This window comes from Dermacentor silvarum, chromosome 10 (genome assembly GCF_013339745.2).
Source record: "Dermacentor silvarum isolate Dsil-2018 chromosome 10, BIME_Dsil_1.4, whole genome shotgun sequence".
In the NCBI taxonomy this organism is placed as follows: Eukaryota; Metazoa; Arthropoda; class Arachnida; order Ixodida; family Ixodidae; genus Dermacentor; species Dermacentor silvarum.
The window spans coordinates 26,994,237-27,008,088 of record NC_051163.1 but is presented as its reverse complement, the minus strand read 5'-3'; positions in this window follow the sequence as shown (position 1 = coordinate 27,008,088).

Sequence of the window (13,852 nt, the reverse complement as noted above, 5' to 3'; positions counted from 1 at the left end):
GCACGTAAAAAGCTGTTTTAGCTTTTTTTATTACACAAAAACATGTTTTGTTTCAATTTGAGGACTTATTATTGCATGTACAATTATATGAAACGTAGAAAGTATCAGCTCGCTGTTAAAGTTGCAGGACAGACGACAAGATTCCCGCTAGCTTTGGAACAACTTGTCGTCTGTTCTTGCTTTTCTTCTCTTGATACTGCATTCTAGGTGAGTAAATTTTATTGAGATATGTAGTATGGATGAATGAAAGCCTTTTATGTAGATTTTATTTTAAGAACGCATTATTTGTGTAGACATATCAACGTTTTATACGAAGCCTCGTACAACACCAGCCAACACAAGCCTCGCAGACACATATCCCGTAATTCCCATGAGGGCACTGCGCCCTTTAAGAAACTCGCATAGACGGTGGCGCCAGATCCCCCTCTAGGTGTTATAGTGAGAAACTCTATGCTGCAATGTCCACGTGGTCGTACCGAGTTGAGCTTTTCTACACCACCAAAACGTTTTCTTTCTTTTGTGTGTATTGGAGGTAACTATAACCTTGGAGCGCAGAGTCTGTAGAGACACAGAAAGTTTCCGCGTCAACAAAGTTAGTGGACCAGATATTCCCCCCCCCCCCCCCCCCCCCCCAAAAAAAAAAAAAAAAACTGATGGCCAGACGGCAAGAATTATCTACTGAGGCAGTAAAACCTGATGAGGAAAAATATCTTCACATAAAAAATACCTTTTTTTGTGGAAATAAAAAAATGCCCTCAATTTTATCAAATCAAAGAATTTTGATAACATTGTGCCCTTCCGTTATTTTCATATTAAAATTTCAACGGGAGTGTTGATACGAATTGTACGTGGAATTGGCAGCTGTCTGCCACCTTTGTATGTCTTGCAGCTGTTGGATAGGTATTTCGTTTCCAGATAAATTGTGGATGGGCCAGGGTATGACCTGGCGTGGTTCAACGAGTATTTTATGACTTTAAGAGCAAAAAATTATCCTCTCTGTGCAGCGCACGCCCACGCCGAGGCCGCAGACGGGTCAGGCCCAGAGCCCAGATTCGGGAGTGCACGAACTGTACGACGAGTACGCCGACGTGGTGACGGAGTTCTCGGCACCCGAGAAAGTGCGCGCCGTCGAGCTAGAGTTCAAGCCTCTGCAGGACATAGGTAAGTGGCTGCCCACCCGTCACGATTGGCGCCCGTTTGAAGCCTCAAGTACACTCCAAATATATGTTCCGCATAAGTTCCATTATAAGTAAGTCAAACATTTTCGCAAATATGTCCCACTTACTTTGTGGAACCTAGCTATTTTGTGGAACGAAACCAAGAATGACATGTACCTTAACAAACCTTGGCCACTAATTCTCGAAGCAACTATGCGCCACGCTACGAGGGATGCAATAAAAGAAGACCGCATTTGAGGTTCAGCAGACTGCCAGAGCAAAGTTACCAAAAAATAAAGAAAATAAACAAGATCTGGTAGAATATAGCTACTGCGAAACGTGTACAGTATTCTTACAAGTTTGGATAAATACCTATTCTTATATCGGTACAATGCCGTCAGATCCAATGCACACGCTAAAATCTGACTGAAGCGAAGCTCTTGTGGTGCGATTAGTTAAATGCGACGAAAATTTTCCTCTTGTGCACCACATTTCGCAGCATAGCGATTAGTGGGCCCAACATAGCAAGACAGCGGGCCAGTTTGCTATTGCACTATTGCCAGGATCGGACCGGTTCATCCTACACGGGGTATAAGGACTCGACAAGTGCGCACGTATGCGTCACGGGCGACCTTGCACACTCTCATTTATCAAAGCGACGTCACTATACCTCGTATCTCTTACAAGCTTGCGATTTCGTGCACAGTGAGATGAGCTCGCGTACGCTCAACACATCTCGACTTTTTTGGTTTGGTAAAGATATGTCATCGCTAGTAACTGGCTTACTCTTGTGGTCCGTCACGAAACATTCAGCTTCGACCGGTCGTGCGCTAGCGGTCTAGTCCGTCATTTATTGCGCGTGTATAGTTCGCAAATATTCAACTGTGCGCCCATTCATTTATTCTTGACACGTCGGCGATAGAGTGGGCGTAAATTTGCGTGCCAGTTGGGGTATATCTGTGTAAATACTGTGCGCGAAACTTACTATGACAGAAAGTGGCGCTACTCACTTTGTCATTGTTTAACGAGCGGTACTCACTCTTGCCGACGTCGCGGGGCTGAAGCCTTTTCTTTGAAGGTTAGCGATACAGCACTGGCGGATGAGCACATTCCTGTATTCCCGAGGAAAGCTGTACATCTCGAAGTGCCGGTAACACGTACGGACAGTTGCAACATCGGTGCGTGAACTTGGCCACACAGATTCAGTCCATTCCCTAATGTGCCAGTCGCTATTCTTTGCAGCCAACTACTGCACACGTGTTCAATCCACGTGACCCAATACAGCATAACTGGAGCACAGTGCGTGAGCGAAAAATCAGTTGCATTTCCTACAGGTTGATCACAAAGAAGCAAGGTAGAAGTGTTAATGATTTCGTATTCGTGCGCTGTCACTGAGGCCACGTGCGGCGCACCGCCAAAACCAGCCATCTCATTTCTCTGGAACAAACTGCTCCGCGAAAAGGGTCGATAATGCTATCGCGATAAAATCGCAGCGCAAGCTGTCGATCTGCTACGTAAGGCCAACACGAACACTGGCATCACTGTTGCAGCCACCTCGAAAAAATTCGACATGTGATACCGAAATGGTTCATTACACGGGTGAATTTAGTTTGTTGCGCAGTATGTTTGAGAGTAGCACTGCTAGGGCGCACAAGCGAGAAGGTTTATTCCGCTAGCTTTCTTCTGAACGCAACAAAAAAAGCCGTGCAGGAGATAGCGCGCCGCATGCGCTTGGCGATTTCGAATGCGTTCGACAACATAGTGCTGGTATACCTACCTTAAGTATATAAATTAAAAAAATAGGTATTCAAGACAAACTGATTAGTTAGCAGCAATACTCTGTGCTTCTTGAGGTTGTGGCGAACAACACACATCTGGTTTCATATGCAGTGAAGGCCTCGCTTTTTATGGAAACTTAGTATACGCAAGGTGGGACACTGTACACACACACACACACACACACACGCACACGCACACGCACACACACACACACACACACACACACACACACGCTTTTTAGTGAAACTTAGTATAACGCAAGGTGGGACATTCCATATTATATATATATATATATATATATATATATATATATATATATATATATATATATATATTGCGTTCTGATCCATCGGGTTGCAGCTGTCTGGAATCCAAGGCTACACTTCGTGCTCAGCAGCCGAACATCATAGGCACTTAGCCGCTGCGCTTGTCGGCACTGACCTAGCTTGGGCGTTGTTTCTTTTCCGGTTTGCAAGCATCAACAAGCTTTGCGCTTAGTCGTACGCGGCTGCTGAATTATATGGCTCGTGAAGCGGAAAATCCGGTGGCTAAGGCTTGAGATACTACAAAAATCCACGTGGTCTCAGAGACAGACTACGCGCCCGATGCTTCCATTGGTAGAAGTGTACACGACCCCACATGCGCTTCCGGCAGTGAAAGAGGAGTGGCTCCGATAGATGAACAAGTCACGTGGTCACAGAGACAGGCCACGCCGGTGGCCAGTCTATATATAGCGCTATATATAGCCGTCGCAATGCTTCCACATTCATCCATGTAGGGATACCTAAGTGCCCTTGAAATTTTCTTTCGACAGAGCTGGTCGTGGAAGGAAAGCAGTGTCCTCGACGCATGAGCGGTAAGGACAGAGAGCGACACGAGCAGGAAGCCATCCTGAACAAGCTCAGGACTGAGGGTCTCGTCCTACGACCAGAGAGCAAAGCCTCCGGCGGAATTTCGTAAGTGACGCCATGGTGCATTTGTGCCTAAGATAGATTGCGGCGAAATTTATTTATTTGGGCTTGCACAGACAGAATCAGTCGTATTGACATGTTTGATTTAGTTAAGTGCTTACGAAGAAGTCCACAGCAGGCACTGCAAACAAGATGCGCAAGGGGGAATTAAAAGAGTTATTGTTAGAAAAGCATGGAGTTAAATAATTGTTCCAGGCTGGACATTAAGGAAAACACAAAGAAAAATAACAGTAAAGGAAAAATAATGGCGCCCTGCTGGCTAGAAGCGAACCCATAACCTTCGATAATGCTTGAATTCAATGTCCGCGCTCACTGTTGGAGATGCTTCAGTATTACGTTTTGCCTTTGTAATATGTAACGAGGTGACAGCATGTAAAGGTTCCAATATTGCGATGCATATCGATGGGAGCCTGATGAAAGCGTTTTCAGGGGGGTCAAAAACACTGGTGTGAATAATCCATAAAGTCGGAGGAGCTAAAAAACATTGTTGGAAAAGTCAAACACCCGAACGACAGTTCTTGCGGTCTGTAAAAAAGATGAAAAGGAAATGCAAGTTATCTTTTTTTTTGATACCTGTAATAGTTTAGTTAAATGCGTGTTTTTTTTTAACTCTGTTGATGCGTTCATTATTTGTTACTGTCCTTTTGTGTGCTGTTAAGGTTGCAGCTTAAACGCACGTAGGTAACAACTCGTCTAACTTCCTACCAGCAGCTTTTTATTTTCACCCCGTCATGTTCATTGATACACGAATAAACTGATTGATTGATTGAAAAATAATCGGCGATAACGTGTTGACGTACTGGCGCGGTTATGCAAAAACAAGCTTTATGGACCAGTTGTCCAAGAATTGACCGCGTGGTAAACACTGGTGGAGCCAGCGCGCTCCTAAATTCTACTCACGTGGTCCAACTGGATAGGCGTGCTCACGTTAGTTGAGGCGAGTAAACTAAGCACGAACGATAAGGGGACCAACACCATTCTAGCGCCTCCTGTTCTCTTGGTGATAGTAAACAGCCGCACACTTTTTATCGCGCTCTCAGCTTTCACTAAATAAAAAATGTCACAGTTTCGCCCTAAGGGCGAAGCAATGAATGCGATAGCAACACAGCAATGTCATACGAAGTAAGGTGAGCGGCCTTGGTAGCAATGTGAATTGTAGTAAACATGAGCTGATTAAGTAAGCAGGTGTGCTGCGGCGTAAGTAGACCGACATGAAGAGAGACTCGATGACCACGAGAAGGCGCGTGTGAAACGGTGGTGTTGATGAGAAGCGCTTATCGTGGGCAGCGCGTGCGAAGGGACACACCTGTAGTGCTGCACTGCCGATCTGGGCAGCATTGCATGTGTAGCGTGCGTTGGAAAATGTGGCCCGACTATTACTAACTGAATGAACAAGCGTGGTGTGAGCGCGCACAAACAAACAGGAATCGATCACACTGAACGACTGCAGACAACCACTCTCAAAACGCTGGCAGCGAGCGCATACGCCGCGCAGCGGGCGAGGGTACGTGCGGTCTATCGCTTCAACGGGAACTGAGCGGCGAATGCACGGCGCATAAAGGTCAGAGCCGTGTGGAGATAAGAGACTGTGCGGGCGAGCGAACGACGAGCGCGGTTGTTGGCAGAGTAGTGCGCCCCCCCCCCCCCCCCCCACCCCCCGCACTCCCTCCGGCGCTGGCTTCCCGCTTCCTTGCTTGCGCGTGGGTGATTGAGTGCGTTCGCTCTCCGTGATAGCGCGCGTCCCAGCACGCTTCCGCTCGGGCATACGGCGCGCGGCGAAGATTTTATCTATAGGGAACCTCACGGCGACGGCGACGACGACGGCGACGGCGGAAATCCGGTTGAAGTGTCCATATAATTGCTATCGCAATAAAAGGTAGATAATTGAGGGGGGGGGAGGGATTAAATTACTAAGTGGATCGAACCTATGTGAAACTAATGTCCATAAGTGTCGGCTCCTTTTCCTTTAGTGGAGCTTTCTACGACCGTTACTGCACAACACTCCTAATTTAGTTTAACATATGTTCAACTCGGCAAGTGAAACATATTATAAAAATGTTCATTACTGAGTGGAACCTATATGGAAAAACATTTAGAAAGTACTGGTAGAACTCACTGCACCTTACTTTAAGATGAAGACAGTGTATATACATTTTGTTCACTGTGACCCTCTACACTGTGTCCTGTTCAAGATGAACATATTATAGAGGAACGACCGGGTACTGCAGTAAATTGCGTAAGCCATAACTCTATCGCTCTGCTTTAGTACGGATATTTGGATCGTAAACGAATAATTTTAATGCTAAGTCAATAGGCACTTTAATCTTGCCAGAAGTGACCTGGTTTAAGCCGAATAATAACTTCTCTCGCAATCGTCCCTTTCTTTCGCATAGGAGGAACGGTACACGAGATCTATGAAATGCCACGCGAGCTATGTATCTTTGCAGATTTTGCCAAAGAAAATGCACAGCAGTCGGTTTGGGTAGCGATTACAGTTGCCATGTTACAGTCGCTCCACAAAGCACGCACCGAGTTTATTATTTGCGTCAAGAAGACATTTAAAAAAAATCAGGAATACGACATGTTCATTCCCCGAGGAAACTGGACATTTAGGTAGAAGGTGTTTCCGACTCCTACGGAAGTTAGCTATGTGGACTTCGATTGTAATTGGTAACGTTTAGAAGGCTCATTTCGGGGTGTTGTGCCGTGTGGGTGGGTCGGTCGGTCGTGCATTGTTTGCTAAATGGCTGACAAGCTACGGGCTTGAGTTCTGTCCCAGATCACTGTACGTTCACGCTGTTCACCGATCTCGAAGTGTGTTTTGAATGAAGACAAGCCGGACGACGTACCTATAAAATTTAGGCCTTCTAAACTCAGCTAAAAGGTGTCGCTGGGGCGAAGCAACTGCCGGCAATTTCAACAAGTCTGGATCCGTCTCCAGCCAACGTACACCTCTTTCTCCTTGCTCATGTTCCTCATCATGCTCATCATGAAAATTATGCTTTATCAGCAAAAAATTTTGAGCAAATTTTTTTTTTGCTGTAGGTTCGAGCTTGTATCTGCAGAAAGCGAGGAAAAGCCTTCCAAAGGTCCGGTGCGACAGCTTCCTCCCTTGCTCCAGAAGAAGAGGAGGAAAAACAAGGAACGCACTCGCGTGACGAAAGAAAGTATTCTCGACAAGCTAGAAAAGGCGGAAGACCGGAGGAAGGTGGGTTACCGCAAAATAATAATAATAATAATAATAATAATAATAATAATAATAATAATAATAATAATAATAATAATAATAATAATAATAATAATAATAATAATAATATTTATTGTGGCCTAACTATGACATTCCACAGCGCAAAACAACCTTAGCAATCTAAGTTCGCACGATCCGCAGGTAGATGCGTTTTCAAGCAGCCCACAAAGAAAGGAGGCAGTGTGATGAAGTGCACATATAAATATTTATTTTTTTGAAGAGAACGTCCTCTTAGCTAGCTTCACACTGGTTTGGCTTATCTGGCGTCTGGGTATCCTGTATCCACTTCCAGAAAAAGAACAGCTCTTTCGCCCCTCCAGAGTATCGTCGCGAGTCGCAATATGTATAAACATCTCGACAAGACAAGCAGCAATAATTAGTCTCAAAGCAGGTAAAATTAACGGTGCGGATGTAATTAGTGCCATTATAGTCGAAAAACAACCACATTGGACTATACCCCTGTAAAGGGTGCACCGCCGTTAATGTAGATATGTTGAGGCAAAGCCGCCGTACGGCACATCTTTGGGAAATTGTTTTTAAGACTACACAAGGCTCGCGCAAGCTATGGCGTCTGGAAGGCAGCTTCGGCTGTGCTCACAAGAAGCGAGGATTATACGCAGAGGTAGCAAAATTAACGGTACGGGCGCAATTAGTGCCAATAATGTCGAATATTAACCTCAAAGCACCATAGACGGCATTATCTTCGGGATCGGCCTACCTGGCCGCTTGGTAAAAAAAATGAAAGGGTCGAACAAGTATCCCCTCTAAAGAAGACAAGGTCGACGTGATCACGCGTGAACTACAATATGAATAAGATACGAAATAAGTGAATAATGAACACAAAAAACAAGCAGAAATAGAAAGAATAGAGATATATAGTGGACATTTAGCCATGGAATCATTTAACCCACCATATACGTCAACTTTGTCTTTTTAGTGTCAACACCTGATTGGAGCTTTTTCTTTTACTCACGGTTTTTGCAGATAAAAGTGAGCTTGTAGTCCACTCGCTGTTGGAAACACTTTGAACCAAGACTTGTTCCTAAGTGTAATTGAGATGTGTTTGACTACAATTAGGCTATTTGAATGGAAGAGGAAGTGCTACTGAAAACTATATGCTTGCTCATTCTTTTCGTCCAATTTTCCTTTAGAAACAAGTTGAAGAAAAAGTTAGAAAGGCAAAAGCATTTTTGGAAGACGCATGCCCCTCGAGGAAACCAGCCGAAGAAGAGGCGAATGTTAAGCACGCTGTGAAAATGACTTCCAGGGCAGAAAGCAGGTAACCACCTAGAGGTCCTTTTGAAAATCATGACTGACTTTTCACATTTGCAGTGCGGGTGCTACTGTGTACTGAGTGGTTTTGCAGTCATCTCACTTCAAACCAATTGTTTTATTTTAGACTACCAAAAGAGACTTCAATTGGAGGGGGGGGGGGGGGGGCGGTGTTCCCTGCACAGGACAACCAAGACTACTTTACTGGGGTCACTTTTAACTGTTTCATGACGCAAACTTTACCTAGAGATGAAACGGACATTTAGAGGATAGACATGTGCAGTAGCTGCACCGTTTTACAAAGATTTCACAGGCAGTTTGGTTTGCGCTTATTGAGCGGAATAGGGGAAGAACTATCGAATTGCGATGTCAACTATATGAACACTCGAGGCGCACTTGTGCCGTCGTTGTCGTGCTGTCCTGGTAACGACATAGTGACGTATGTGGGGTCAGGGTATCCTGTAACCACTTCCAGGAAAGGAACAGCCCTTTCACACCTCCAGAGCATCGTAGCGAGTCGCAATATGTATAAAACTGTAGGTCTCATCAAGACAAGCGCAACAGTTAGTCTCAAAGCAGGCATAGATATAGAGAGATATGTGTACCGGCATAGGTAGCGGTACATGGTAGATAGATAACTTCTGTGGAAGAGAAAAAAAACGATTAAGGACATCTATACCACCATGCTACGAAGTAGAATGAAAAACATGTATAGAATACCCCGCCCCGTTTCAAAGGGAATCCCAATAAATCATTATCGTCATGGTCGTCGTATTGTGAGACATCTAGTAACTACACGGCCCATCCATTGACGGCAAACAGCTGCCGCTTCGCCATTGCAGACTCTCTACCGGCCGTTACAATCGCGTTTGGACGGAAGTTGAGCTTACACAGGGGAGAGAACAAAGTGCGCCGTCCTCCGTAGTACCTACATTATACGTAGACTCCCCATCAAAAATATCTCCACATTTCGCAAAAGTCTTCAGTAAAAGTACCTAAATGTCTCTCTCGCAACTCACGCATGCGCATGACGCTCGGGCAAGAACGAGAAAGAAGCAGTGGCGCCGCCAGGGCGCTGTTTCCACGAAAGAGCAGCAGTTGCCTCGCTTACTGTGGCGCTCCAACTGTGTCACTCCCGCGTATTGTTTGAACACCATCGGAGGAGCTCGGGAGCAAATGTAAACTTTGCTATCGCTTTCAACGCTTCGCCCTCCAGGCGCGATTGCCTACTTCTTTAGTTAAGGTTACTTGTGCGCTTATTCGTGCGAAATGAAACTGCAGTATGTGTTATTGAAGAGGCTGCCGCGGATTTTACAAAACACACGGTGTACGATTACAGTCGCAGCTAGCTCTAAACGGAGTCGCCGCGATGGCTTAATGGTTATGGTATTGCGCTGCAAAGCACGAGGTCGCGGGATCAAATTCCGGTCGTGGCGGCCGCATTTCGGTAGGTGTGAAATGCCAAAACGCCCATGTGCTGTGCATTGGGTGCACGTTAAAGGTCCACACGCAGGTCGAAATTAATTCGGAGTCTCCCACTACGGCGCGCCTTATACGATCATGGTTTGGGCACGTAGAACCCCGTAATTAAAAAATAAAAAGTTGAAGAAATTTGCTCTAGGCGGCCAAGGACGGCTTGTTGCTTCCTTAGACACAAGATTAACCCTTTTGGCTACCTAAACTAAGGTGTACGGCTTTTACACGGGAGTAATATTAAACTACTTTTTGGGACTTTCTCGTTCAAGCTTGAACGTAAAAGCTATTTCGCTAAAGCGGCTGTTTCACTGGCTTCTATGGTGTGTGGGGCGATCGATTTTAAGTTTTCAGCAATTTTCCAATGATCGCCTGTGGCAGATAACATAATTGTTGACCTTGAGCTGGATTATTCGAAGAGGTGGACATTGCTAGTACGAGAAATCGAAGCACATATTCAACTAAGAAACAAAAAATTACTAATTAACTACTTAGTTAAATACTTTATTACACATATTGAAATGCAGGCAATGTAGCCGGTAATTTCGCAAGACGTATTCACTTGAAATTATTTTCAGGGATGACACCAGTTTCACGATATTATTTTCCAAAGTATTTAACGAGATACATAGGTGTTCCAGTTAATTTTGTGCTTGAATGCATAAAAAAGCGTTTTGTTAAAAACGCAAGTGAAAGAACAGTGCATTTTTACTGCGAGTATGATGGCACAAATCTCCAAACTAGTGTCATTCTTGAAATTTATTCCATGTGAATACGCCCTGGACGACCAATTCGTAAATAGCAATATGTGCTGGAAAGGAATTAATTATCCAAACTAGTGTCATTCTTGAAATTCGTTGCATGTGAATACTCCCTGCAAACTCACCAACTACAATTCGTAAATAGCAATATGTGCTGGAAAGGAATTAATTAAGAAGGTAATTAGTGATCTTTTTAAGTAGTTGAGTATGTGTTTCGACTTCTCGTGCAAGTAATGCCAGCATTTCTGAATATTCTAGCTCAAGGACTGTAACTATGTTATCTGCGACAGGCGATTTTTAAAAATACCAGAAAACCTAGAAACAATCCCATCGTATACTTTGCACTTGGGATGTGTCGGCGTTGTTTCATCGAAGTTAAACTTGCCTACTTTTTAATGTTTCAGAGAGAAGCGGCTGGAGGATATGGTCCGAAAGTTGAAAGCCAAGGAGGAGCACGCCGAGCGAGTTCGAAGAAGAAAACTCCTGCGGCAAGCGACCATCCAGGACTCAACAGAGGCACCCGCCTAGCATCCGGTCAAGCCGTTTATAGTGGTTCCTTTCAGCATTGTGCCAAGCTGGCCTTCCCGCAGTACACAATGCCCGCAGTATGCCAGTCCACGACATTGGTTTATCAGGCTGATTAATGCCAAGCTAGTGCGTTATTCTTGCTTTCTTACATGCCTTCTCTTCAGATTTACAATACGAAAGCAAGAACTATTACATTCAGAGACCCAGTAATAGTTAACGTCCGAGGCATGGCGTCGATGACGTGTTTCCGGTTCCTGAATCATTTCCGGTGCACGCAATCAGCAACAGCACAGTCTTCGAGACCTGTTTCTGTTATCCAGACGGAGCCGTCGCTGGGCACGGATTTGGACACCACTTGTTTAGAATGACTGAAACTCGACCGAGTTGACACGGATTTACTATTTTACTGAAAGGCAGGTGTGCAAACACGGAGACTAGAAGGAACGAAAGAGACAACACAAGCGCCGACTATCCACCACGAAGTCGCACAATGGTGGGCAAGAAAAGATGACACAAATCTTTTCTGCGAATGCCGAAGGATAGGCAGCGGTAACCCATGAATCACGGGCATGTGCGGGCGCTCGTGAAAGATAACTGCTTATGCAAGGGGATTTTTTGGGCACGATAACCGAGGGTTGACTTACGCACGTGCTGCCTCTATTAACGATATGCCAAGCCTCAGGCATAAAGTGAACTTCGTAGCTCTCATGTCTGAAGAAAGCTATACTGTCTGAAATTTTCGCAGTGCACTTGCAATAGCAACAGTACAACGAAAAAAAATTATACGGTGTTCCATTGGTCAACGAGCGCTGATGCTCAATTAAACACAGATTGAAGCAACGACCTGTCGGTCCTACTATAATGTTACCGCAGTTAAAAGAAGCTAAATAAACTACACCCATTCGGTATTCTGCGAACTTGTTGGCATGCTTTGCATAACACCGGTCTTTTTCATATACGAATTAATGTTCTAGTCGCCATATTGCGGGCCGTTGCACATCGCGCGAAGGCCAGCTTAGAACTTTCCTTTAGGGTTTATTGCCCGATCAACCTATCATAATCACACTTAGCCTCATGAAGATGAACGGAAACGCATGTATTTCGCATAGTACGATAGACAAGACGCGAACCAAAGAAACCTGCTTCAAGTACCTGTCTGACACACCACAAAGGCACCACATTAAACGAAGTCATATATATGTATATTTGAATGCAAAAGATTCGCAAAGAAACATTACCTTTGATTCCATTTTTCTTCGTAATTTGATAGCTGCGTATGCAATCAATAAAATATATTGCAATGTAGAATCAGTGGACGCGCACTACACAATGTGATAATAGTGTTTTATTTATCAGTAGAGCGCTTTCGGTTGCTGCAAGCTCGACGAAGCAAATGCATTCCACATAACTGTGAAGTTGCACAACGAAAAGGCGTACCTTACCATGCCAGCAAGGCTAGATACGTTTATATGATCATTGAAAAAAAAAAAAGTGCGCGCGTTGTGGTCTAGAGGAACAAGTTACTAATATGGTGTAGCCAATTTACTTGATTTCTGCAAGTTAACAACGACAAGTTGGATGTCAAGATGAAATTCGCGCAAATATTGCGGCAATAAAGATAAAGAAAACGCGCGACACATTTGACTAATCGGGACTATGAAGTATATGACATTTCTTAAATTTATGCAATGAGCTACATGGAGGAATCGGGTGACAGCAGTTTCAGTTGGTGTGCACACGAATATTACCTGGCTTTAAGAACCACGCTACAGGAAGCCTTGCCTTCTTTCGTAGGCAGCTCAAATGCAATGCCCGCGCAGAAGATACTAAGTTACCTAGAAATCGCTTACAGTAGGCTTGAATTAGGGATCGCGGATGCACATTTTATCAGATTGGTGAACGACAGATATATTCACGTCACATCACTGATCGCGAAACAAAAATCCAGCTCTGAGATATTTGTGTTCAATTGTGTGACGCCGTGAACAGCGACGCGGTCCACACATAGTATATGTGGTTTCTACGGAATAAAATTGAAAGTTGCAAGCCAATGCGTGGTCCTGCTTGTCTGAATTACACTTTCTTTAATATCACAGCTTGTCATACGGTATAATATAGTTAAAATAATGCGCGCAGCCCTTCTTCGGGAAGAAGATGCAGGCATAGGTCAACTGTGCAACTTATCGTCCAAAATTGTGATTGAGATTTGTTGTGATGAAACTGGAGGTGTTGCCACTGTTGGGTTGCAAGCTTATCCACAAACAATACATTGTTTAATGAGTAAGTTGTGGCTTTTCGTAGTTTGTGGTCTGGTCTATCCGTATCCCGGCATCTCTAATCACTTTCTATCTTGTGGCCTTTCTCCCTAAACACGGCTAGAGCAACCGTCGAGAATTCGCTGCAAATGCGGAAGCAGACCACCTTGGACACTTCACAGAATCATCTCGTGCCGGGCCGCAGGACCTGTCTTTCGGGTTACGGTGGCACTTACTCTTTCTGCATTACTCTTCGTGTCAGTGTACAGTTTCCTCTGAGTCCTTCGCTCGTGCTGAACTAACTAGTCTGCTCGGAGATTCTGACGCTCAGGTTTCAGTACAAGCATGCCGGTTACAGACTAACATGAATCATTGTGTCACATGCATATGGTGATTACTGCCCGTAAAC